Genomic DNA, 25,102 nt, shown 5'->3' with positions numbered 1-25,102 from the left:
ATCCCACTGAAAAGTTTGTGCGTGGAATCTGCCGAATGGAATCGCTTCGTAAGAAGCCACCATCTTTCCCAGGACTCTTGTGCATTGATGCACAGACACTTTCCCTGGTTTTAGGAGGTTCCTGACAAGTTTGGATAACTCCCTGGCTTTCTCCTCCGGAAGAAACACCTTTTTCTGAACCGTGTCCAGAATCATTCCCAGGAACAGCAGACGTGTCGTCGGGGTCAACTGAGATTTTGGAAAATTCAGAATCCACCCGTGTTGTTGCAGCACTAGTTGGGTTAGTGCTACTCCGTCCTCCAGCTGTTCTCTGGACCTTGCCCTTATCAGGAGATCGTCCAAGTAAGGGATAATTAATACGCCTCTTCTTCGCAGAAGAATCATCATTTCGGCCATTACCTTGGTAAAGACCCGAGGTGCCGTGGACAATCCAAACGGCAGCGTCTGAAACTGATAATGACAGTTTTGCACCACGAACCTGAGGTACCCTTGATGTGAAGGGCAAATTGGGACATGTAGGTAAGCATCCTTTATGTCCAGGGACACCATAAAGTCCCCTTCTTCCAGATTCGCTATCACTGCTCTGAGTGACTCCATCTTGAACTTGAATTTTTGTATGTACAGGTTCAAAGATTTCAGATTTAGAATAGGTCTTACCGAGCCGTCCGGCTTCGGTACCACAAATAGCGTGGAGTAATACCCCTTTCCCTGTTGTAGGAGGGGTACCTTGACTATCACCTGCTGAGAAAACAGCTTGTGAATGGCTTCCAATACCGTCGCCCTGTCTGAGGGAGACGTTGGCAAAGCAGACTTTAGGAACCGGCGAGGGGGAGACTTCTCGAATTCCAACCTGTAACCCTGAGATACTACCTGCAGAATCCAGGGGTCCACCTGTGAGCAAGCCCACTGTGCGCTGAAATTCTTGAGTCGACCCCCCACCGCTCCTGAGTCCGCTTGTAAGGCCCCAGCGTCATGCTGAGGGCTTTGCAGAACCCTGGGAGGGCTTCTGTTCCTGGGCAGGGGCTGCTTGCTGCCCTCTCTTACCCCTTCCTCTGCCCCGAGGCAGATATGACTGTCCTTTTGTCCGCTTGTTCTTATAGGACCGAAAGGACTGCGGCTGAAAAGACGGTGTCTTTTTCTGTTGGGAGGGGGTCTGAGGTAAAAAGGTGGATTTTCCGGCAGTTGCCGTGGCCACCAGATCCGATAGACCGACGCCAAATAATTCCTCCCCTTTATACGGCAATACTTCCATATGTCGTTTGGAATCCGCATCACCTGACCACTGTCGCGTCCATAAACTCCTTCTGGCAGATATGGACATCGCATTTACTCTCGATGCCAGAGTGCAAATATCTCTCTAAGCATCTCGCATATAAAGGAAAGCATCCTTTAATTGCTCTATAGTCAATAAAATACTGTCCCTATCCAGGGTATCAATATTTTCAGTCAGGGAATCCAACCAGACGACCCCAGCACTGCACATCCAGGCTGAGGCGATGGCTGGTCGCAGTATAACACCAGTATGTGTGTATATACTTTTTAGGGTAGTTTCCATTCTCCTATCAGCTGGATCCCTGAGGGCGGCCGTATCAGGAGACGGTAACGCCACTTGTTTTGATAAGCGTGTGAGCGCCTTATCCACCCTAGGGGGTGTTTCCCAGCGCGCCCTAACCTCTGGCGGGAAAGGGTATAATGCTAATAACTTTTTTGAAATTAGCATTTTTCTATCTGGGTTAACCCACGCTTCATCACATACATCATTTAATTCCTCTGATTCAGGAAAAACTACAGGTAGTTTTTTCACCCCCCACATAATACCCCTTTTTGTGGTACTTGCAGTATCAGAGATATGCAAAGCCTCCTTCATTGCCGTGATCATTTAACGTGTGGCCCTACTTGAAAATACGTTTGTTTCATCACCGTCGACACTAGATTCAGTGTCTGTGTCTGGGTCTGTGTTGACCGACTGAGGTAAAGGGCGCTTTACAGCCCCTGACGGTGTCTGAGACGCCTGGGCAGGTACTAACTGGTTTGCCGGCCGTCTCATGTCGTCAACTGATTTTTGTTTTGTTTTTTTGAAATTCTTTATTTATACGTGGTCAGGTACATTGAAAAGGCATTCTAGAAATACTTGGGACAGGCGGCCAACATAGCCAGCGTCCAAGATAGACCACAAATTTCAGATACATAACAGGGTTAATCAGTGTGGGAAAACAGTCGAGTTCAAACATGGGGATCAGGGGGGGGGGGGGGAGAGGAACGGGGGGGGACGACCACATTTATATTCATACATAGTATATATCTCAAGAACAACAAGATCATAATAGAGGGGAGACAGGAAAGAGACGAAGAGAGAGAGGGTAATAGGAAGAAGAGGTAGTTGAGAAAGATAGGAGTGGGGTTAAAGAAGAATGTCGGAGAGAGAAGGTGGTAGGTGCCCATGGGTCTGCGGGGGGAGCGGGGGCAGACGGAGGGGAACGGCTAGCCACGTTCAGCGGCGAGCCAGGGGGCCCAGACCTGCTCGAAGACGTGGCCCCGGTCGTGGAGGTAATAGGTGATTTTTTCCATTGAGGCGATGTGCCAGATTTTAGTTTTAAGGGATAGTAGGGAAGGTGGTGAGGGGCTCTTCCAGTTGAGGGCGATCAGTGATTTTGCTGCCGCTAGAATGTGTGAGGTCAGCTTTTGGGAGAATTTATTGAGAAGTGGGGGGGGATAACACAGTAGGGAGATCCAGGGGTCTTTCGGCAAAGGAGATTCTAGAAGTGAGTTGAGGAGGGAGTGGACCAAATCCCAGAAGGACATGATAACCGGGCAAGTCCACCATATGTGGAGCATAGTACCTCTAGCTCCGCAGTTCCTCCAGCAGGCCGGGGAGGCGGACGGGAAGAATTTGTTGAGACGGTCGGGAGTGTAGTACCAGCGATAATAAACTTTGTAGGCCGTTTCCTTATAGGCGGTGGCAATAGAGGATTTAGCAATCCCTAGTCTCATGTCCTCCCAGTCTTCGGTTTCGGGTGGAGGCCCGAGGTCCCGTTCCCATGCGAGTTTATGGGGCCGGGATAAAGGTAGGGAGGATTCCAGTAGGAGAGAATAAAGTTGGGAAATTATGCCTTTGGATGAGTGGGAGTTGACACATAGGGATTCAAAGGGAGTAAGGGCATGAAGTAAGGCGGTGGGGGGGAGGGAGGTTAGAAAGTGGCGTATTTGTAGGAATTGGAAGGGATTGAGTGGTTGTGAGGGGATTTTCTGCTGGAGGTCAGGTAGGGACAGCCATTGGCCCCGATCGGCAAAGTCGATTGGGAATTTAAGGCCCAGTGTTATCCACGCCCGGGATCTCGTACTCGAGAGTCCGGAGGGGAACATGGGATTCTGCCAGATGGGGGTCAAGGGTGAGGGTGTAGTAGTGAGACCCCACTTCAGAGAGAGGGTGTCCCAGGTTTTAAGGTTGAATTTGATGGTGGGAAGAAGTTTAGAGGTTGGGGGTCGAGAGGTGGAGGAGAGTCCCCATAAGGGGGTCAGGTCTGGGATGCCAATGAAGGCTGCCTCAATGTCCAACCAGGATAATGACCCTGGAGGAGCGTATGAAGTGACAATGTGGGATAAGTGGGAGGCGAGGTAGTATAGCTTAACGTCGGGAAGGCCTCTGCCTCCCGTGGAAGTTGATCTTTTCAGAGTGTTGGCTGCAATGCGGGGAGGCCTGTGGTTCCAAATAAAGCGTATAAGGGCTCGTTGGATATTGCGGAGAAAGGGGGCCGGGACCGCCACAGGAAGAGTCTGGAAAAGGTAGAGCCATTTGGGGATTATGGTCATTTTAACTGCTATGATCCTGCCCAGCCACGAGATGAAGAGACTGTTCCAAGAGGTCAGGTCGGCTAGTGTGTTGGTGAGGAGGGGCGGGAAGTTTTCTCGGAACAGGGAGTCATAGTGCGGGGTTAGGTAGATCCCTAAGTATTTAATCCTCGTGGGCTGCCATTTAAATTTAAAGTTGGCGCGAAGGGATTCAGCCTCATGTTGGGGGATATGTAGCATCATGGCCTCAGATTTGGAGTAGTTGATCTTATAGCCTGAAATAAGGCTATAGGCTTGTAGAACTGAGAATAAGTTTGGGAGTGAAATAAGGGGCTGGGTCAGGGAGAGTAGGATGTCATCTGCGAAGAGGGAAATTTTGGGATCTATCGGGCTTACCTGTACTCCGTGTATGTCCGGATGTATTCTAATTTGAGAGGCAAGGGGTTCTATGATGAGGGCAAATATTAAGGGGGAGAGGGGGCAGCCCTGACGTGTGCCATTGGAGATACTAAGTGGGGCGGATGGGGTACCATTGATAAGGACGGTGGCAGAGGGGGTGGAGTATAATGCTAGGATGCTAGTGAGGAAGCCCCCGGACAGGCCATAAGCCTCCAAGGCGGGTTTCAGGAATTCCCAGGAGATCCGGTCAAATGCTTTTTCGGCATCTAAGGAGAGCATGATAGTAGGGGATCTCCTGGAATTCGAGATATGTATAAGGTCAATAGCTCGTCTGGTGTTATCTCTTGCCTGGCGGCCCGGTATAAACCCTACTTGGTCGTAGTGAACAAGGGAAGGGAGGTATGGATTAAGGCGATTGGCCAGAATTTTAGCAAAGATTTTCAGGTCTAAGTTCAGGAGAGATATGGGGCGATAGCTAGCGCAGTTAAGGGGATCTTTGCCTTCTTTGGGGATCACCACAATTCTAGCCTCTAGCATCTCAGGGGGAAAAGGGTCGCCTTGGACAATCCCATTGAACAGAGAGTGTAGGTGGGGGGAGAGAAGGGCAGAGAATTTTTTGTAATAGAGAGCCGTGAACCCGTCCGGACCCGGGGATTTGCCGATTTTTTGCATGAGTATAGTCTGAGTGATTTCATCCACCGTAATCTCTCCGTTAAGAAGGTCCAAGGCGTCCTGGGGAAGTCTGGGTAGATTAGAAGCAGAGAGAAAGTGGGAGATAAGGTCGGATCGAGGTCGGGGGGAGGGGCCCGGTGGAGGGGGCGGGAGGTTGTATAGATCGGTGTAGTAAGATTGGAAAGCGGCTCTAATGGCAATGGGATCCTGAACAAGTTGATTGAGAGAGTTTCTGATAGTGACAATGTTGGTTTTGGCTCTCGTGGAGCGGAGTCGAGCCGCCAGGATCTTGTCCGCCTTGTCACCCTTCTCATAAAAGGACTGGCGAAGCCACTTAAGACGCTTGGCCACTCGTGTAGTAAGGAGGAGATCAAGTTCCGCCTTAATGGTGCGAAGTTCGGACAAGACCGTTGGGTCGGAGGACGCCTTGTGTTGGGTCTCAAGTGCGTGGAGTTTAATGGAGAGCCTGTTGTATTGGGAAAGGGATTGCTTTTTGGCTTTTGAGGCTAGACTGATGAGGTGTCCACGAAGAACAGCCTTATGCGCCAGCCAGAGGGTGGATCTGGAAATATCGGGGGAGTCATTTAAGGTGAAATAGTCAGAGATTTTGTCATGAAGATGGGACCTAATCTCAGGGTTATGTAGGAGGGAGTCGTTTAGGCGCCATGTCATAGGGCGAGGACGGGAAACCAAACCTGCCAGGTCGCAGGAGATGGGAGCGTGGTCGGACCATACTAATGGGTGAATATGGGCATCGCGGAGATTCAGAGCAAGATCATGACTGAGCAGGACCATATCAATGCGGGAGTAGGAGTTATGAGGGGCAGAGTAGAAGGTATAATCGCGGGCAGAGGGATCTTTTATCCTCCAGGAGTCGTAGAGGAGTTGAGAACGCATAAGTCGGAGGAGGGATCTAGAGCGGAGGGAGTCCGATGGGGAAGGAGTAGGGGGAGAGGAAGAGCGATCTAGCTGTGGGTTGAGGACGGAGTTGAAGTCCCCTGCAAGTATAAGGTCGCCCTGGCGGACTCGGGTGAGGAGATTATCTAGCCTCGTAAAGAACCGTTCCTGTCGCTGGTTAGGGGCGTAAACGTTAACCAGGGTGCATAGATTATTATTAAGTCTCCCTACCAGGACAAGGAACCGGCCGTCTTTGTCAGTATGAGAGTCTAGGAGTTCAAAAGAGAGGTGGCGGGCTATTAAAATCGCTACTCCACGTTTTTTGGCCAGGTGATCGCAGGCGTGAAAGGAGACAGGGAATGGTTTACATTGGAGGGTGGGGTGAGAGTCGTGTACGAAGTGAGTTTCCTGTAGGAAGATCAGGTCGCCTCCATGGTGTTTAAGGGAAGCAAAGAGCTTACCCCTCTTTTGAGGGCTATTCAGGCCCTTCACGTTATGAGAGAGTACCCGGAGACCCATGGGCAGGCAACAGCGAGGTCGGCGGATTTGAAAGGGCGGAGGTGGTTAAAAATGGAGAGGGGGGAGACAGATCGGAGATATATGATGTGAGAGAGAGTGTGGTCAGAGGAGGGGGGGGGGGGGGAAGACCGGAGGGGGTGGGAGGGTGGGTGGTCGTCTGGCGGAGGAGGCCAGGACCGGTAGAGCTGACAAGGGGAAGGAATACTAGGTGTCGGGGGAGCACCTAGGTCAGCAGTAGGGCCTGGGGCCCTGTGGGGGCGCGGCATGGGGTCCAGATCGCGGATCACGAGCCGCTCGGGAAAGGACAGGAGGAAAGCCTCCCCTGGGGGTACCTGAGGGAGAGAGCTGGAGAGAAGACAGGAGGAGAAGACAGCGGGAGCGCCAGCCCCAAAGGGCGAGGAATAGGAAGGGGGGGGGGATGGAAGAGAGTAAGTCAAGTGTCAGCATGGAAACATATCAGAAGGGAGAGCTTCGAGTTTTTAGGCAGTTAGGCATTTAAGCTTTTAAACACAGTAACAATTCAACCAGGGATAACAACAAAACATTTGTGAGGCAACTAGGGGATCAAGAGGCAAGGTTACGGGGAACCTAAAGTAAAGTAGCGCCTCTGATGGGGGGATACGACCAGGAGTGATCGTCCCAATTCAATGTGGGGAGCGGTAGCTCAGAGAGGTAAAAGTTCTCAGGGAACTGGAGGTGGAGCCTGGGAGGCCGCAGAGGATGGGACCGTGAACCACTCGGAGCGAGGAGATTGAAGTGAGACCTGCTGTGTCCGTGGTGGGAGGCATGGAGAATGGACATCTTGGTCAGGAGCGGAGATGCCCAGTCTGGAGAGGAGCGTTTGGGCCTCAGGTTGGTCTCTGGCTGTGATGAGCTTCCCTTGGTGCCACACTAGGATCCGGAAAGGGAAACCCCAGCGGTACTTCACGCTGTGGCGGGAGAGCAGGGAGGTGATGGGTTTAAAGTCCCTGCGTTTAGCTAGGGTTAGGGGGGATAAATCCTGAAAAATTTGGAGCGGAGTATTTTGGAAAGTCACAGAGCCCAGTCGTCGGGCCTCCCTCATGATGGCCTCCTTTGCTGTAAAGTAGTGCATTCGGAGGAGGACATCTCTGGGCTGGGAGGAGTCCTGGGAGCGAGGCCGTAAGGCCCGATGGGCTCGGTCCAGTAGGAGATGCTCCTCGGGGGTGTCAGGCGACAGGTGTGCGAAGAGACGTTTGAGGTAAAGGTCAAGATGGGTCGCCTCGATCTCTTCTGGGATGCCCCGGAATCTCATATTATTTCTCCTTGCTCTATTGTCTTGGTCCTCGTTCTCCTCCCGGAGGTGGGCAACGTCCTGACGGAGTTGATGAAGCGCGGTCTCTGCTGCTTGCTGGAATGTTACCACTTCTTCCACTCTCCTTTCAAGTTGGTCGGTTCTGGAGCCGATATCGGCTATATCGGATTTCAAGGAGTGTAGAGCTTGGACTGAGGACTTAATGTCCCGCATCTCCTTAAGGAGGGAGAGGAAGTCTTTGCGGGTGAGGGGGGTGAGATCGTCATCTTCGGCCTCCGATTCGGAGGGACCTTGGGATGGGCCGGGATTGTCAGGCCTGTTTGTGGCTGGAGTGTTTTTTTTGGTTAGAAATGGTGTGAGGTCGGACCCCTGGGATTTTTTATTACCTCTGGTCATCTTGGGAGCGCAGGGGGGTAGGTGGAGGACAGGGTGGGAAATGGAGGCGGCGCTCCCGCAGTGAGGCTCAGGACCAGGGAAGGTGAATCTGGGGGTTTAGGGAGGCATCATGGTGTGGAGCTCAGCCGAGCCCGGCAGATGGAGCCCGCCCAGGGAGGCTCAAGCGAGCAGAGGGAGGGCACCCAGCCCCGGATTGGAGGCTGATAATCTGAAGCCGCAGGAGGAGGGGCCTCGGAGACGATCTCCACCGCTCGGGGACCACGGGGGCGGGTCCTGGGCACGGACCAGCCAGTGACCGGGGTAGTCCCGCGGTTGGGTCCCGGCGGGGGGAGAGGACCGGTATGGAAACGGCCCACGGTGAGCTCCAATGTAGGCCCCAGCGGGCTTTAGGTGGTTGGAGGGGAACTGCGGTCCCAGAGACCCACAAAATGGCCGCCGCTGGAGTAGGCTGCAGGGAGCTGGAAGCTTGGGGGGATCCGGGCCGGCACTCCCCAAGAGGCAGTGTAGGCAAAGGGAGTGGAGCAGGTTCCCTCAGGCCCAGGAGGGGGACAGAGTCAGTCCCAGATTGAGGTCACAGGAGGGGGGGGGGCGGAGCTGCAGCCAGCCCCTCCAGCGTGTGAGCGGTGGCCGTCCGCGGGTGGTGTGCGCTGGGGCCCAGAAGGAGGGAGCACCGCAGGGAGGTAAGAGCAGGGGAAGCGGCTTACCACTTCGCCGGGGGGATCCCCGGGCTGCACGTCCTCCGTCCTCCCGTCCGGGTCCCGAGATCCAAGATGGCCGCCGCCGCGGGGATTCCGGGCCTCTCGCAGCAGTCGGGTTCTTCTCCCTCTTGCAGCACCGCCGACCCCAGATGTCAGGTAAGGGGAGGGGGGGTCCGGCTGCACAGATCCGAGCTGGGAGTCTCGAGCGGGCACTGCGGGGTCCCCAGAGGCGGACGGCCTCCGTGACGAGTGGCGCCGGACTGAACTCGAGGCCCCGGCTTCAGGTGGGTGGACAGGCCGCAGTCCGCAGAAGCCATTATACCGGCTTCCCGACTCTGCGGCACGGGTCCACCAGCGTGAGGGGGTCTTAGTGGTGCAGTTGAAGGTGTAATGGAGCAGTCTGGGGGTGAGGGGAGGGAAACAAGGGGATATTTTCCACAGGGAATTGAGAGCTCCCTGTATGTGCAGCCACCCTGGTCAGACTCCAGGCCACGCCCCCCAACTGATTTTTGTAATGTGCTGACATTATCACGTAATTCCATAAACAAAGCCATCCATTCCGGTGTCGACTCCCTGGGGGGTGACATCACCATTATCGGCAATTGCTCTGCCTCCACACCAACATCGTCCTCATACATGTCGACACACACGTACCGACACACAGCAGACACACAGGGAATGCTCTTATCGAAGACAGGACCCCACTAGCCCTTTGGGGAGACAGAGGGAGAGTTTGCCAGCACACACCCAAGCGCTATAATATATATGGGAACAACCTTATATAAGTGTTGTTCTTTATAGCAGCTTAAATATATCAAAATATCGCCAAAAAAATGCCCCCCCTCTCTGTTTTACCCTGTTTCTGTAGTGCAGTGCAGGGGAGAGTCCTGGGAGCCTTCCTCACAGCGGAGCTGAGCAGGAAAATGGCGCTGTGTGCTGAGGAGAATAAGCTCCGCCCCCTATTTCGGCGGGCTTTTCTCCCGTAGTTTTAGATAACTGGCATGGGTTAAATACATACATATAGCCTCAATGGCTATATGTGATGTATTATTTTGCCATAAAGGTATTAAATATTGCTGCCCAGGGCGCCCCCAGCAGCGCCCTGCACCCTCCGTGACCGCTTGGTGTGAAGTGTGTGACAACAATGGCGCACAGCTGCAGTGCTGTGCGCTACCTTCATGAAGACTGAAGAGCCTTCTGCCGCCGGTTTCCAGACCTTCAATCTTCAGCATCTGTAAGGGGGGTCGGCGGCGCGGCTCCGGGACGAACCCCAGGGTGAGACCTGTGTTCCGACTCCCTCTGGAGCTAATGGTGTCCAGTAGCCTAAGAATCCAATCCATCCTGCACGCAGGTGAGTTGAAATTCTCTCCCCTAAGTCCCTCGATGCAGTGAGCCTGTTGCCAGCAGGACTCACTGAAAATAAAAAACCTAAAACCTTTTTCTAAGCAGCTCTTTAGGAGAGCCACCTAGATTGCACCCTGCTCGGACGGGCACAAAAACCTAACTGAGGCTTGGAGGAGGGTCATAGGGGGAGGAGCCAGTACACACCACCTAATCCTAAAGCTTTATTTTTGTGCCCTGTCTCCTGCGGAGCCGCTATTCCCCCATGGTCCTGACGGAGTCCCCAGCATCCACTTAGGACGTTAGAGAAAAACAAGAAAGTTTTTACAGCAAACCATAAGTAGGCCTGATTCGTCTAAATACGAAATCCATCGTAATCCGGTACTACTGCGGATCCAACCTGTAGTCACCGCCGCAAGTATTTCAAGACGACTCTGTAGCAAGCGACGCACTGTCAGTAGGGTCGATATCGGACTGACAGTCTTTGGTGTTAACTGTGGCATCAAACTATTGAGACTACTAGAGCCTGTGTCCTCTGCAGGACCGCCGACTTGTCCTCTGTTGACTAGATTTCAATAATCTGTGAAACCAACTCTGCGGATCCACCCAACTGTGGATGTCCACAACTGACGATCGGAGAAGCTGGAACCCCATTATGGCACTGTCTTGTCAGTGACTTAGGTGTAAAGGCCACTGAAACCTGGTTAGAGAGATCTGGAAGTAGGTGGCAGTACCATAACCGTAGTCCACCACATGTTCTGTGTATGGCTGCTCCTGCAGCAGGGCGCCTAATGAACTGAGGCGTAAAGACCATATCTGAGTAGTTCCTTCAGGAATTGCGTATACAATGATAGGAAATCAAATTATTCTCTGCTAAAAGCAAGTTTCTAAGACAGGACCAGACCCCTAGCCAGCGCAAAGTAAAGCCTCTATTCTCGTTTGAAATCCGACTCCTCCTGTTAAGAACGTAGCCAAAGTGGGCGTCGTGCCGCAACTAGTGAAAATGAAAAGCGAGTACAAAACCGTCCGACGGCCACAGAAGCTGTAATCAGCGATAAGTGTAAGGTGTTCTTCTTGTAGGGCAACGTGAACTGGAGTGCCATGCCACTACAGCCTTGTTAACCCAAATTCCCCTTAAAGCAGAGCGAAGTCACACCCCTACTGCTGTATACTGTAAGGTATGCTCTGACGGGTAATAAAATGTCGTAGGCTGAAACTGACAAGGGATAACAGTTGAGAACCTGACGTACTGGCCTATTGGGCTGGCGGTGAATTGACCGCAACTGATAGCTGAAACAGTCAATTTATAAGACAAATAAGCACACTATGTCCCCTCAGGCAGTACATGCGCCTGCATTCCTCCAAAGAGGATCGGCAAAGGTCCGTCCGTGCAGCCGAATTTGTCCGACATACATTCTGACCAACTTTGCAGCAAAGCTGCTAGTTTGCATTAGACTGACTGATTATGTACATCGAGCAGCAAGTACAGAAGGACAGACCCGTACCGGGACTTAGTACCACATAAGTAAAGTGTGAATAAATCTGCATTACAGTGCACGTGTGCTTGTTCAAAACAATAAAAATTCCTAACAACACCTCGGGTTCTCCAGAGGCTGAGTGTAGTAGGGCAGCAACTGCATGGGAAGAACCAGGAAGTAATGTTAAAATGGTGTCCAGCCATGTGCTTGCTTATGCAAGAATAGCAATGTTATCTGATACACCCACTCGATATACACATACACGTACCATATATATATACCCCCACAAACAGCCTCTGTAAATATATATATACATATATGTACCCACATACACACAACCAGAGATATATATATATATATATATATATATATATATATATATATATATATATATATATAGGAAACGCAGGTCCGGCACTCCATGCTTGAATCAGCAGCTGCGGCGGTGCCTTCACAGGGAAACGATATATTTTGCAGAGGTGCGGCACTCATACCAAATAACAAGACATCAGAGGCGTAAAAGCTTATGCATCAACGTTTCAATATTTACACATTGTCTTCAGGATACAAAGTACAGATACAACATACCTTAAATACATGTCCACCACAAGTGAAATGCTGGCGTCAGGGCCGGGATTGCACACCCTCCCCGCCGTCGCACTGATTGGTGACGTCATCCCTAACGGGCCGTACACCTGTGAGTAAAATCTTAACCATTCACCATGCAGAAAGAATTAAAGTGCCACTACGGTAGTTATAATGTAAGAAAAAAACAAATCATTATAAAAAAGGAAGCAGCCAAAAATGCATTTTCAAGCAGCAGACAAATATATAATATATATTCTTAATTAACTAAATGTAATGATGTGTTGTTTAGTTAATTAAGAATATATATTATATATTTGTCTGCTGCTTGAAAATGCATTTTTGGCTGCTTCCTTTTTTATAATGATTTGTTTTTTTCTTACATTATAACTACCGTAGTGGCACTTTAATTCTTTCTGCATGGTGAATGGTTAAGATTTTACTCACAGGTGTACGGCCCGTTAGGGATGACGTCACCAATCAGTGCGACGGCGGGGAGGGTGTGCAATCCCGGCCCTGACGCCAGCATTTCACTTGTGGTGGACATGTATTTAAGGTATGTTGTATCTGTACTTTGTATCCTGAAGACAATATGTAAATATTGAAACGTTGATGCATAAGCTTTTACGCCTCTGATGTCTTGTTATTTGGTATGAGTGCCGCACCTCTGCAAAATATATATATATATATATATATATATATATATATCATACCTCCCAACTTTACAGTTACCTAAAGAGGGACACACGCGCGGTGAAGCCGCGCTCCCGAAAAAGGGGCGTGGCCTAAGAAAAGGCGGCGTGGCTTCGCAGGAGGACCCGCAATCGTGAGCCACGCCCCCGTTTTCGTCACTGAGGGGGCATGCCCAGCGCTCTGTGGGCCGCTGGCATGCCCCCTCTCCCTCTGAATCCAGTGAATAGACGCTGTGCAGCGAGACACAGAGACTCCCAACTGCCCCCCCCCCCCCTACCGCGGGACACTGCGGCCCGCGGGTGGGACAGTCCCCAAAAAACGGGACTGTCCCGCGAAAATCGGGACAGTTGGGAGGCATGTATATATATATATCTCTGTATCTCTATATCTATAATTGTGGCCCCCTCACAGGCTTAATAGCCTGAGCTGTTTGCTGCCTAAACGCAGCTTAGTTATTGGGGCTTCCCTGCGGCATTCCCCCCCCCCCCCCCCTTCCTCCTGCAGCGTTGGACCACGGCAGCTATGAGAGCCGTCCGTGGTCATAGCAAACTTACCCCCTCCCTGCTGCCTCCCCTTGAGCTCCGTGTATTTAAGTGGACAGGAGCCGGGGAGCGGCGGAAGTAGGAGCCGGGGAGCGGCGGTAGTAGGGAGCGGCGGGAATGGAGCGGCCGGTGGCTGGAGCGGACTTGCCGGAGATTGGGGAGCGGAGGAAAGAGCGGGCCGCGGCAGTAGCTGTCCGCGGTCAGCTCGCCCGCTCTCCCCTCCCGAACCGCTGCGTCTTGAAAAGTGAGGAGAGCGCATTGGAGATGCGGGGAGCAGCGAGCGTCCCTGCAGTAGTGTGCAAATACTGAGGTCTCTATGGGAGTATGGGGGGGGTAACCAGTTGCTAATTTAAATATTTAAATGTGCCATTCCCGGCTACGCCCAGTCCATATCCCAAGAGTACTCCAGTGACCCCTAGTGGATGAAAAAGAAAAACCCATTTGTCTATACAATCACGTCTGCGTATGCTCTTCCACAGCGCATATGACACAATAATATCACGTTGCGCTGTGCAGAACGGACATGTGATGCAATAGCACAGCCTATAGATACTAGTTATCTATATGCCCTACGATTGCTGTAGACCACCTAGCCTAGACCACTTCAGACCACTGAATTGTATGGGATACCACTCAGTCCACTAAGACCACCTAGTTAATAATGCAGGGTTGCGAACCCTACGCCAACGGGCCTCTACTTACCCAGTGTGTCCACCAAGACCACCTAGCTTAGACCACCTAGACCACTTCAGTTCTTGGGTTCAGTATCCACTCACTCCTGCATTCGCTCACTCAAATACACTTTATTTTTCTGTACAGAAAATTAGGATTCATTCAAGTTGGCAGCTTTACCCCCAGACGCAATTTAAAAAAAATAAGAATTTACTTACCGATAATTCTATTTCTCATAGTCCGTAGTGGATGCTGGGGACTCCGTAAGGACCATGGGGAATAGCGGCTCCGCAGGATACTGGGCACAAAAGTAAAAGCTTTAGGACTACCTGGTGTGCACTGGCTCCTCCCCCTATGACCCTCCTCCAAGCCTCAGTTAGGATACTGTGCCCGGACGAGCGTACACAATAAGGAAGGATTTTGAATCCCGGGTAAGACTCATACCAGCCACACCAATCACACCGTACAACCTGTGATCTGAACCCAGTTAACAGCATGATAACAGAGGAGCCTCTGAAAAGATGGCTCACAACAATAATAACCCGATTTTTGTAACAATAACTATGTACAAGTATTGCAGACAATCCGCACTTGGGATGGGCGCCCAGCATCCACTACGGACTATGAGAAATAGAATTATCGGTAAGTAAATTCTTATTTTCTCTAACGTCCTAAGTGGATGCTGGGGACTCCGTAAGGACCATGGGGATTATACCAAAGCTCCCAAACGGGCGGGAGAGTGCGGATGACTCTGCAGCACCGAATGAGAGAACTCCAGGTCCTCCTCAGCCAGGGTATCAAATTTGTAGAATTTAGCAAACGTGTTTGCCCCTGACCAAGTAGCTGCTTGGCAAAGTTGTAAAGCCGAGACCCCTCGGGCAGCCGCCCAAGATGAGCCCACTTTCCTTGTGGAATGGGCTTTTACAGATTTTGGCTGTGGCAGGCCTGCCACAGAATGTGCAAGCTGAATTGTACTACAAATCCAACGAGCAATAGTCTGCTTAGAAGCAGGAGCACCCAGCTTGTTGGGTGCATACACAGGATAAACAGCGAGTCAGATTTTCTGACTCCAGCCGTCCTGGAAACATATATTTTCAGGGCCCTGACTACGTCCAGCAACTTGGAGTCCTCCAAGTCCCTAGTAGCCGCAGGTACCACAATAGGCTGGTTCAAGTGAAACGCTGAAACCACCTTAGGGAGAAATTGAGGACGAGTCCTCAATTCTGCCCTGTCCGTATGAAAAATTAGGTAAGGGCTTTTATAGGATAAAGCCGCCAATTTTGAGACACGCCTGGCTGACGCCAGGGCTAACAGCATTACCACTTTCCATGTGAGATATTTTAAGTCCACAGTGGTGAGTGGTTCAAACCAATGTGATTTTAGGAACCCCAAAACTACATTGAGATACCAAGGTGCCACTGGAGGCACAAAAGGAGGCTGTATATGCAGTACCCCCTTGACAAACGTCTGAACTTCAGGAACTGAAGCCAGTTCTTTCTGGAAGAAAATCGACAGGGCCGAAATTTGAACCTTAATGGACCCTAATTTTAGGCCCATAGACAGTCCTGTTTGCAGGAAATGCAGGAAACGACCCAGTTGAAATTCCTCTGTAGGGGCCTTCCTGGCCTCACACCATGCAACATATTTACGCCAAATACGGTGATAATGTTGCACGGTTACATCCTTCCTGGCTTTTATCAGGGTAGGGATGACTTCATCCGGAATGCCTTTTTCCTTCAGGATCCGGCGTTCAACCTCCATGCCGTCAAACGCAGCCGCGGTAAGTCTTGGAACAGACAGGGTCCCTGCTGGAGCAGGTCCTTTCTTAGAGGTAGAGGCCACGGGTCCTCCGTGAGCATCTCTTGAAGTTCCGGGTACCAAGTCCTTCTTGGCCAATCCGGAGCCACGAGTATAGTCCTTACTCCTCTCCTTCTTATGATTCTCAGTACCTTGGGTATGAGAGGCAGAGGAGGGAACACATACACTGACTGGTACACCAACGGTGTTACCAGAGCGTCCACAGCTATTGCCTGAGGGTCCCTTGACCTGGCGCAATATCTGTCTAGTTTTTTGTTGAGGCGGGACGCCATCATGTCCACCTTTGGTTTTTCCCAACGGTTCACAATCATGTGGAAGACTTCTGGGTAAAGTCCCCACTCCCCCGGGTGGAGGTCGTGTCTGCTGAGGAAGTCTGCTTCCCAGTTGTCCACTCCCGGAATGAACACTGCTGACAGTGCTATCACATGATTTTCCGCCCAGCGAAGAATCCTTGCAACTTCTGCCATTGCCCTCCTGCTTCTTGTGCCGCCCTGTCTGTTTACGTGGGCGACTGCCGTGATGTTGTCCGACTGGATCAACACCGGCTGACCCTGAAGCAGAGGCCTTGCTTGACTTAGGGCATTGTAAATGGCCCTTAGTTCCAGGATATTTATGTGAAATGACGTTTCCATGCTTGACCACAAGCCCTGGAAATTTCTTCCCTGTGTGACTGCTCCCCAGCCTCTCAGGCTGGCATCCGTGGTCACCAGGACCCAGTCCTGAATGCCGAATCTGCGGCCCTCTAGAAGATGAGCACTCTGCAACCACCACAGGAGAGACACCCTTGTCCTTGGAGACAGGGTTATCCGCTGATGCATCTGAAGATGCGATCCGGACCATTTGTCCAGCAGATCCAACTGAAAAGTTCTTGCGTGGAATCTGCCGAATGGAATCGCTTCGTAAGAAGCCACCATTTTTCCCAGGACCCTTGTGCATTGATGCACTGACACTTGGCCTGGTTTTAGGAGGTTCCTGACTAGCTCGGATAACTCCCTGGCTTTCTCCTCCGGGAGAAACACCTTTTTCTAGACTGTGTCCAGAATCATCCCTAGGAACAGCAGACGTGTCGTCGGAATCAGCTGCGATTTTGGAATATTTAGAATCCACCCGTGCTGTCGTAGTACTACTTGAGATAGTGCTACTCCAACCTCTAACTGTTCCCTGGACCTTGCCCTTATCAGGAGATCGTCCAAGTAAGGGATAATTAAGACGCCTTTTCTTCGAAGAAGAATCATCATTTCGGCCATTACCTTGGTAAAGACCCGGGGTGCCGTGGACAATCCAAACGGCAGCGTCTGAAACTGATAGTGACAGTTCTGTACCACAAACCTGAGGTACCCTTGGTGAGAAGGGCAAATTGGGACATGGAGGTAAGCATCCTTGATGTCCAGAGACACCATATAGTCCCCTTCTTCCAGGTTCGCTATCACTGCTCTGATTGACTCCATCTTGAATTTGAACCTTTGTATGTAAGTGTTCAATGATTTCAGATTTAAAATAGGTCTCACCGAGCCGTCCGGCTTCGGTACCACAAACAGCGTGGAATAATACCCCTTTCCCTGTTGTAGGAGGGGTACCTTGATTATCACCTGCTGGGAATACAGCTTGTGAATGGCTTCCAATACCGCCTCCCTGTTGGAGGGAGACGTTGGTAAAGCAGACTTCAGGAACCGGCGAGGGGGAGACGTCTCGAATTCCAATTTGTACCCCTGAGATACTACCTGCAGGATCCAGGGGTCCACTTGCGAGTGAGCCCACTGCGCGCTGAAATTCTTGAGACGACCCCCCACCGTACCTGAGTCCGCTTGTAAGGCCCCAGCGTCATGCTGAGGACTTGGCAGAAGCGGGGGAGGGCTTCTGTTCCTGGGAAGAGGCTGCCTGCTGCAGTCTTTTTCCCCTTCCTCTGCCCCGGGGCAGATATGATTGGCCTTTTGCCCGCTTGCCCTTATGGGGACGAAAGGACTGAGCCTGAAAAGACGGTGTCTTTTTCTGCTGAGAGGTGACCTGGGGTAAAAAGGTGGATTTCCCAGCCGTTGCCGTGGCCACCAGGTCCGATAGACCGACCCCAAATAACTCCTCCCCTTTATACGGCAATACTTCCATATGCCGTTTGGAATCCGCATCACCTGACCACTGTCGCGTCCATAACCCTCTTCTGGCAGAAATGGACAGCGCACTTACTCTTGATGCCAGAGTGCAAATATCCCTCTGTGCATCTCGCATATATAGAAATGCATCCTTTAAATGCTCTATAGTCAATAATATACTGTCCCTGTCCAGGGTATCAATATTTTCAGTCAGGGAATCCGACCAAGCCAGCCCCGCACTGCACATCCAGGCTGAGGCGATTGCTGGTCGCAGTATAACACCAGTATGTGTGTATACACTTTTTAGGAAATTTTCCAGCTTCCTATCAGCTGGCTCTTTGAGGGCGGCCGTATCAGGAGACGGTAACGCCACTTGTTTTGATAAGCGTGTGAGCGCCTTATCTACCCTAGGGGGTGTTTCCCAACGCGCCCTAACCTCTGGCGGGAAAGGGTATAATGCCAATAATTTTTTAGAAATTAGCAGTTTTTTATCGGGGGAAACCCACGCTTCATCACACACCTCATTTAATTCATCTGATTCAGGAAAAACTACGGGTAGTTTTTTCACACCCCACATAATACCCTTTTTTGTGGTACTTGTAGTATCAGAAATGTTCAAAACCTCCTTCATTGCCGTGATCATGTAACGTGTGGCCCTACTGGAAAATACGTTTGTTTCCTCACCGTGTCCGTGTCTGGGTCTGTGTCGACCATCTGAGGTAACGGGCGCTTTAGAGCCCCTGACGGTGTTTGAGATGCCTGGACAGGTATTAACTGTTTTTTCCGGCTGTCTCATGTCGTCAACAGTCTTTTGTAAAGTGCTGACGCTATCACGTAATTCCTTCCATAAGACCATCCAGTCAGGTGTCGACTCCCTAGGGGGTGACATCACTATTACAGGCAATTGCTCCGCCTCCATACCATTTTCCTCCTCATACATGTCGACACAACGTACCGACACACAGCACACACACAGGGAATGCTCTGATAGAGGACAGGACCCCACTAGCCCTTTGGGGAGACAGAGGGAGAGTTTGCCAGCACACACCAGAGAGCTATATATATACAGGGATAACCTTATATAAGTGTTTTTCCCTTATATAGCTGCTGTATTTATTAATCTGCCAAATTAGTGCCCCCCCCTCTCTTGTTTTACCCTGTTACTGTAGTGCAGGACTGCAGGGGAGAGCCAGGGAGCTTCCCTCCAACGGAGCTGTGAGGGAAAATGGCGCTTGTGTGCTGAGGAGATAGGCTCCGCCCCCTTCTCGGCGGCCTTTCTCCCGCTTTTTTAAGGAAAAACTGGCAGGGGTTAAATGCATCCATATAGCCCAGGAGCTATATGTGATGTATTTTTAGCCATCTAAGGTGTTTTTTATTGCGTCTCAGGGCGCCCCCCCCCCCAGTGCCCTGCACCCTCAGTGACCGGAGTGTGAAGTGTGCTGAGAGCAATGGCGCACAGCTGCGGTGCTGTGCGCTACCTTATTGAAGACAGGACGTCTTCTGCCGCCGATTTTCCGGACCTCTTCTGTCTTCTGGCTCTGTAAGGGGGCCGGCGGCGCGGCTCTGGGACCCATCCATGGCTGGGCCTGTGATCGGCCCTCTGGAGCTAATGTCCAGTAGCCTAAGAAGCCCAATCCACTCTGCACGCAGGTGAGTTCGCTTCTTCTCCCCTTAGTCCCTCGGTGCAGTGAGCCTGTTGCCAGCAGGACTCACTGAAAATAAAAAACCTAATTTAAACTTTTACTCTAAGCAGCTCAGGAGAGCCACCTAGTATGCACCCTTCTCGTTCGGGCACAAAAATCTAACTGAGGCTTGGAGGAGGGTCATAGGGGGAGGAGCCAGTGCACACCAGGTAGTCCTAAAGCTTTTACTTTTGTGCCCAGTCTCCTGCGGAGCCGCTATTCCCCATGGTCCTTACGGAGTCCCCAGCATCCACTTAGGACGTTAGAGAAATGTATTTATACTAAATTTTGTTTTTATACTAAATTTCTTTAGAAACCGGGTGGTTTGGTGCTATTGTAGCGTGGCTACTGTCCCACATTTAAACTAAACGAACCTATTGTGTGGTTTTATTATGCGCGCACAACCCTACGCAAGCTTGCGTAATTACGCAACCGTGCGTACCTCTATGCCACGTGTGCGGCCTTGCGCTACGTGCACGTTTTTGTACGCTGTCCTCACGTTCCGTACCACGTATACCAATGTGCGTACGCAATAAAACAGATCACACAACTTCTATAAATGTGAGCAATAAAACTACTATTGCCCACTAAACACAACACAGTTTCTTTCTGTATAAACCTTTACAACTAGGCCAGACTGTGTTTGTGCCTTACGCTTACTTCCTTAAATATTTTTTTTTCTTTTTTTTTAACTATATAGCAACAAATATCTCCGGTTTCACACAAGCCTAAATGAATCTAGCAATCTGAATGTTATGGCAACAATGTGAGAGAGTATGCAAAGAGTATGGGTGCTGTGTACGGTTTTGGCGCCAAAAAGAAATTCACAGATTTTAAATAGCTTTTTTCCTGTTTACCTTACGGGTTCTACCAGCATCTCTACAAACCATACAGAGCAGACGCCAACTAATCAGCAATCAAGCAGGGTTTTCAGCATCCATCGACCAAGAAAAGGATACGTAGGATACTTTCTGTCCACCCTTTTGCTGACAGATTGAGTCTGCTGTGACCTGTTAGGTAGTAAGTATGTGGAAAACCGGAGAGCCCCCAATTGATAATGCTGAAATATCCTTAGGAAAGAAAGCTATACCTTAAACACACCTTAAATACACTTTACCATGGAGCCGCTGCGGCCGCTGTACTTAACACACACTCTGCGCACTTTGTACGCTATTAGCGTACAAAGTCCCGTACTGCGTACGGACTTCACGTACAAACGCCGCGCTGACGGTACAAAGTACTCACAGCGCGTACACACCCAGAGATACACCACAAACCCTGAACAGTTATGCAATGCAATGAAAATACGCTTTAAACCTTAGCAGGGCAATGAAGACACGACACCAATTGTGATTTTACCGCTGGGTTCCGACACCACAGTGGATTATTGCTGAAATTGTTGTATTACAATACAAACAATACAATATAATATAACAGAATAGATGGCTACATTCAATGGTAACTACGTGAGTAGATTCGCTTGCGCTTCCCGGCCCGGTCCTCGGTCATCTGATAGATAACTTTGTGAGTCTTGTATCAGACCAGGCCTGCAGCAGCTCTCTTTATACAATTCTTCCAAAAAGCAATACAATAGATACTGTAATCTCTTTGTCCATTGGACACAGGAATGCACATTTACAGTACAGTAGAGGTCATAGGTCGGTTTGAATAAGTAGGCGATGTCTTTCTCAACTGCTCTTGTGGGTGGCCTCCTCTGGATTCCCGCCGCATACATAATGTACAGTAAATACAGTTTATATCTATATTCTGCTCCTGCACATAACTATCCGCAGGAACATGCGATCTTTCTCAAACCAACACCGGAATGTTACCCTTAAAATAACCTTCAGCTGGATCCCAAACACCACCTTATGACCTTGTTCTGTCCCCTCCTATTCTGTAAAGGTGAATCCCTTTGTTCTGTTACCATTTCAACTGTTGTTACTTTCTGATGTTGTGCAGGGATACTATGTGTACATTGTGCACTATTTGGATTAAATATGTAATGTGTTTTGATAGCCTTCCGTGCGTTCACAAACTCTACCGTAAATACTCATACCACGCGCTAATGCGCAGGACCGCGGGATCGACCATACGCAAATTGCGGATATGCGCACGCACGACAGAACAAGTGCACGCAGGGAGGCCATCTGTGTGTAGTTTGTACGTGATGTGTGTACTGCAATATTTTTCGACTTTGACAAGATACACCGACTGAAACACCCACTGGGTCACCTGTGCATCCACTGCTATTGCTTGTGGGTCTCTTGACCTGTAACAATATTTCTGAAGCTTCTTGTTGAGACGTGATGCCATCATATCTACTTGAGGAACGCCCCAACGATCTGCTACCCCTGCAAAGACTTCTGGGTGGAGGCCCCATTCTCCTGGATGAAGATCGTGTCTGCTGAGGAAGTCTGCTTCCCAGTTCACTCCCGGAATGAAAACTGCAGACAGAGTTGTTGCATGTCTTTCTGCCCAGAGGAGTATCTTTGTCACCGCTGCCATTGCTGCTCTGCTTTTTGTTCCGCCCTGGCTGTTTATGTAAGCTACTGCCGTTATATTGTCTGACTGAATCTGTATGGGACGACCTTGAAGAAGGTGTGCCGCTTGATGAAGGCTGTTGTACACAGCTCTCAATTCCAGAATGTTTATGTGAAGGAGTACTTCTTGACTTGACCATCGTCCTTGGAAGCTTTCTCCTTGCGTGACTGCTCCCCAACCTCGGAGGCTTGCATCAGTAGCGGATCTTGCCACGGGCAAGCAGGACTTTTGCCCGGGGCGCCGCCTTCCGGAGGGCGCCGCACCATGGCAAGATCCGCTGCTGCTGTGGTGCCCCCCGCTGCCGCGGCCCGCTGTGAAGGGGAACTAGACGCTACGCGTCTAATTTCTCTTCCTGGAGAGGACCTTCACTGTAATGATGTGTGGTGCGCGTTGACGTCATCGCGCACCGCACAGCAAAGGTCCTCTCTACGAAGGGAACTAGACGCTTAGCGTCTAGTTTACCTTCGTGGAGAGGACCTTTGCTGTGCGGTGCGCGTTGACGTCATCGCGCACCGCACATCATTACAGTGAGCACATCCCACAACAGTACAGGGGGTGTAACTGACCACGCCCCCTGTATGAAGCCACGCCCCCTAATGCCACCCGGGGCGCCAGAAGCCCCGGAACCGGCCCTGGCATGCATCTGTGGTCACCAGGATCCAAGTCTGAATCCCGAACCTGCGTCCCTCCAGGAGGTGAGAACTTTGAAGCCACCACAAGAGTGAAATTCTTACAGACCCACACTAAAGTCTGTCAGAGAGACACAGAGGGATTTGCCAGTCCACACACTGCGCCTTATTGTGAATTGTGGAAATATTACCCACTTACAGCGCATATACCAATAATAGGCCCACGAACCTAATTATAATGAACACTCTCTGCCCCTTCTATAACACCCTGTACTTGTATCAGCGTTGTCATGAGGAGAAATAGCATTCAGGAGCTTCACATTGGAGTTTCTGCAGGAGAAAATGGCACCCAGTGAGTGTTCTGGCAAGTCTGAGGAGAAGCCCCGCCCTTCAGCTTAAGCAATGTAATATTTATACTGGCTGGGGATGGCACATCGGCTGCTGTACATGTATGTACCCTTTTTGCCAGTGAGAGTAAGGTTTTAAAACATGCCCTGAGAGTGCCCCCCCCCCCCACGCGCTCTTTACTCTTGTGCTGAGAGACATGGCACGCGCTGCGCATGTACCAGTATGCCGCCAACAATGACCGGAGGATCCCCTCTCTGCAGGGCTCCGGTAACATACTCACCAGCCTTCTGACTTCTGGCTCTGTTAGGGGGTGGCGGCAGTGCTGTGGGAATGAACGCTGGCCAGGCTTGGGCTGTGTTCAGTACCCCTCAGGAGCTAATGGTGTCCTGTGAGCGGAAGCAGAACCATTAACTGATTGAGAAGTTGGTTCCTACTTCCCCCCCTAAGTCCCACGAAGCAGGGAAGCTGTTGCCAGCAGCTTCCCTGTAAAATAAAAAACCTAAGAAAGTATTTTTCCAGCAAAGCTCTGTAGAGCTCCACTAGTGTGCATCCAGTCTCCTGGGCACATTTTCTAAACTGAGGTCTGGAGGAGGGGCATAGAGGGAGGAGCCAGTTCACACTGTTGAAAAGTCTTAAAGTGCCGAAGGCTCCTGCGGAACCGTCTATACCCCATGGTATTAAAATGGACCCCAGCATCCTCGTCTAAGACGTAAGAGATAGGTGTTTCACCACAGGTGATGGCAGTCATACACTAAGAGGGAAGTCCAGGAGCAGAGCATTCTGTTCTTCCTGGAAAGGATCATGTTGGGAGGTATGCAATAGTGTGACAGTGCACTTCACCGGGAGGATCAAATAATACTCTACCACATCGGCAGACACTGGATAGTACAGTCCGTTAATGTGTGGATCCGCTTCACCACAATCTGGTGGGAAAGCGGAACCACACACTTAACAAACTCCATTTGTAATACATCTACTCCCAAATGACCATAACACCACTTTCTTTACAAGTATGACCCTATTAGGAGTAGCATCTCCAAAGGAAACATAGATAAGATTTATAACCAGAATGGTCCTAAGATACATGACCAGCCACAACATACACACATTCTTCAACGTGGTTTTGTCTTCTTTTTGTTTAATTGTACAAGTTGTTAATTAAAGGGGATTGTTTTAAATATTTTACAAAGGACATGCCCACTGATCAGTTCAGGCAGGGAGCTGCATCACTGGCAATTGTAGTGCTGCCCATACTGACATCATACTTTTACTTCTGCTTTAACAGTACCTCACTACCTTCGGTTATCCAAACTCAATCATTTCGCTGAGTTAATTACCTAGAGTAAAGCTAATGAACCCATTATAAAAAGAAGTCAGTTTGACGGTAGGGACGCGGCTGCAATGCCCTATAGTCACCTAGGGATGATGAGTCGCGATGCATGCTCCCTACACAGCAGCGATGCCTAGGAGCAGACTTGTACAGCAATGTTATGGTTCGAACACGCGATTACTCATCACTCCGTACCAACACTATAGCATCTGCAGCACAAGAGAGTGCTAACTTAAGACAAAACTAAATAAATACAGAAACAAAACAAGAAAACTCCTCGAATGTCACTGAAGCGCGCCGTACTCACGCTCGACGTCATCACGCTGCGATGGTTGCTAAGCTTCACGCACCAATCAGAGGCAGCGCTCTGAACCCAGAGGTAGGCCGTGCCGCTACCCCGCCAAACTTTATTAAAAAAAACAGTAACAATAACAATGCAGAGCGTGAGCTGCGAGAAGCCCACCGGCGTTTGTGGTAATTGACGTCACCGGAGGAGAAAGGAAGCCTGTGCGCTGATTGGCAGTGCCGATTGAAGTCGGTTGCTAAGAGTTCCTCGCTGCTCGCCAGTGCCGATTGAAGTCGGTTGCTAAGAGTTCCTCGCTGCTCGCCGTGGAACTGTGAGTGTAATAATCATTGTCCCCGCTCTATAGTCTGTCGGTGGTCAGTGCCCTGTGCTGTCCTCTGTGGCAGCCAGAAGCCTGTAGTTTTCC

At 50.4% G+C, this 25,102-nt stretch overlaps 2 protein-coding genes across 3 annotated transcripts in view; one reads left to right on the top strand and one right to left on the bottom strand.

Moving 5' to 3' along the window:
• LOC134910997 (putative nuclease HARBI1) overlaps positions 1–24,736 on the bottom strand; it is a 125,482-nt gene extending 100,746 nt beyond the window's left edge. Inside the window, exon 1 of one of the 2 annotated variants that reach the window (XM_063919409.1) lies at positions 24,700–24,736. The gene's annotated coding sequence lies outside the window, so the exon portion shown is untranslated. Of the gene's footprint in view, positions 1–24,478; positions 24,645–24,699 lie in introns of those variants that run through there. The other variant, XM_063919402.1, reaches the window with a different exon arrangement.
• A 78-nt stretch (positions 24,737–24,814) lies between these two features.
• The window catches only part of GTF2E2 (general transcription factor IIE subunit 2), a 120,743-nt gene continuing 120,455 nt past the window's right edge, over positions 24,815–25,102 (top strand). The window contains exon 1 of the mRNA XM_063919421.1: positions 24,815–25,009. The gene's annotated coding sequence lies outside the window, so the exon portion shown is untranslated. The remainder of the gene's footprint in view (positions 25,010–25,102) is intronic.

Source organism: Pseudophryne corroboree, chromosome 1 (genome assembly GCF_028390025.1).
Source record: "Pseudophryne corroboree isolate aPseCor3 chromosome 1, aPseCor3.hap2, whole genome shotgun sequence".
Classification (NCBI taxonomy): domain Eukaryota; kingdom Metazoa; phylum Chordata; class Amphibia; order Anura; family Myobatrachidae; genus Pseudophryne; species Pseudophryne corroboree.
The sequence above is the reverse complement of the archived record's forward strand: the minus strand, read 5'-3'. Positions and strand labels throughout refer to the sequence as shown.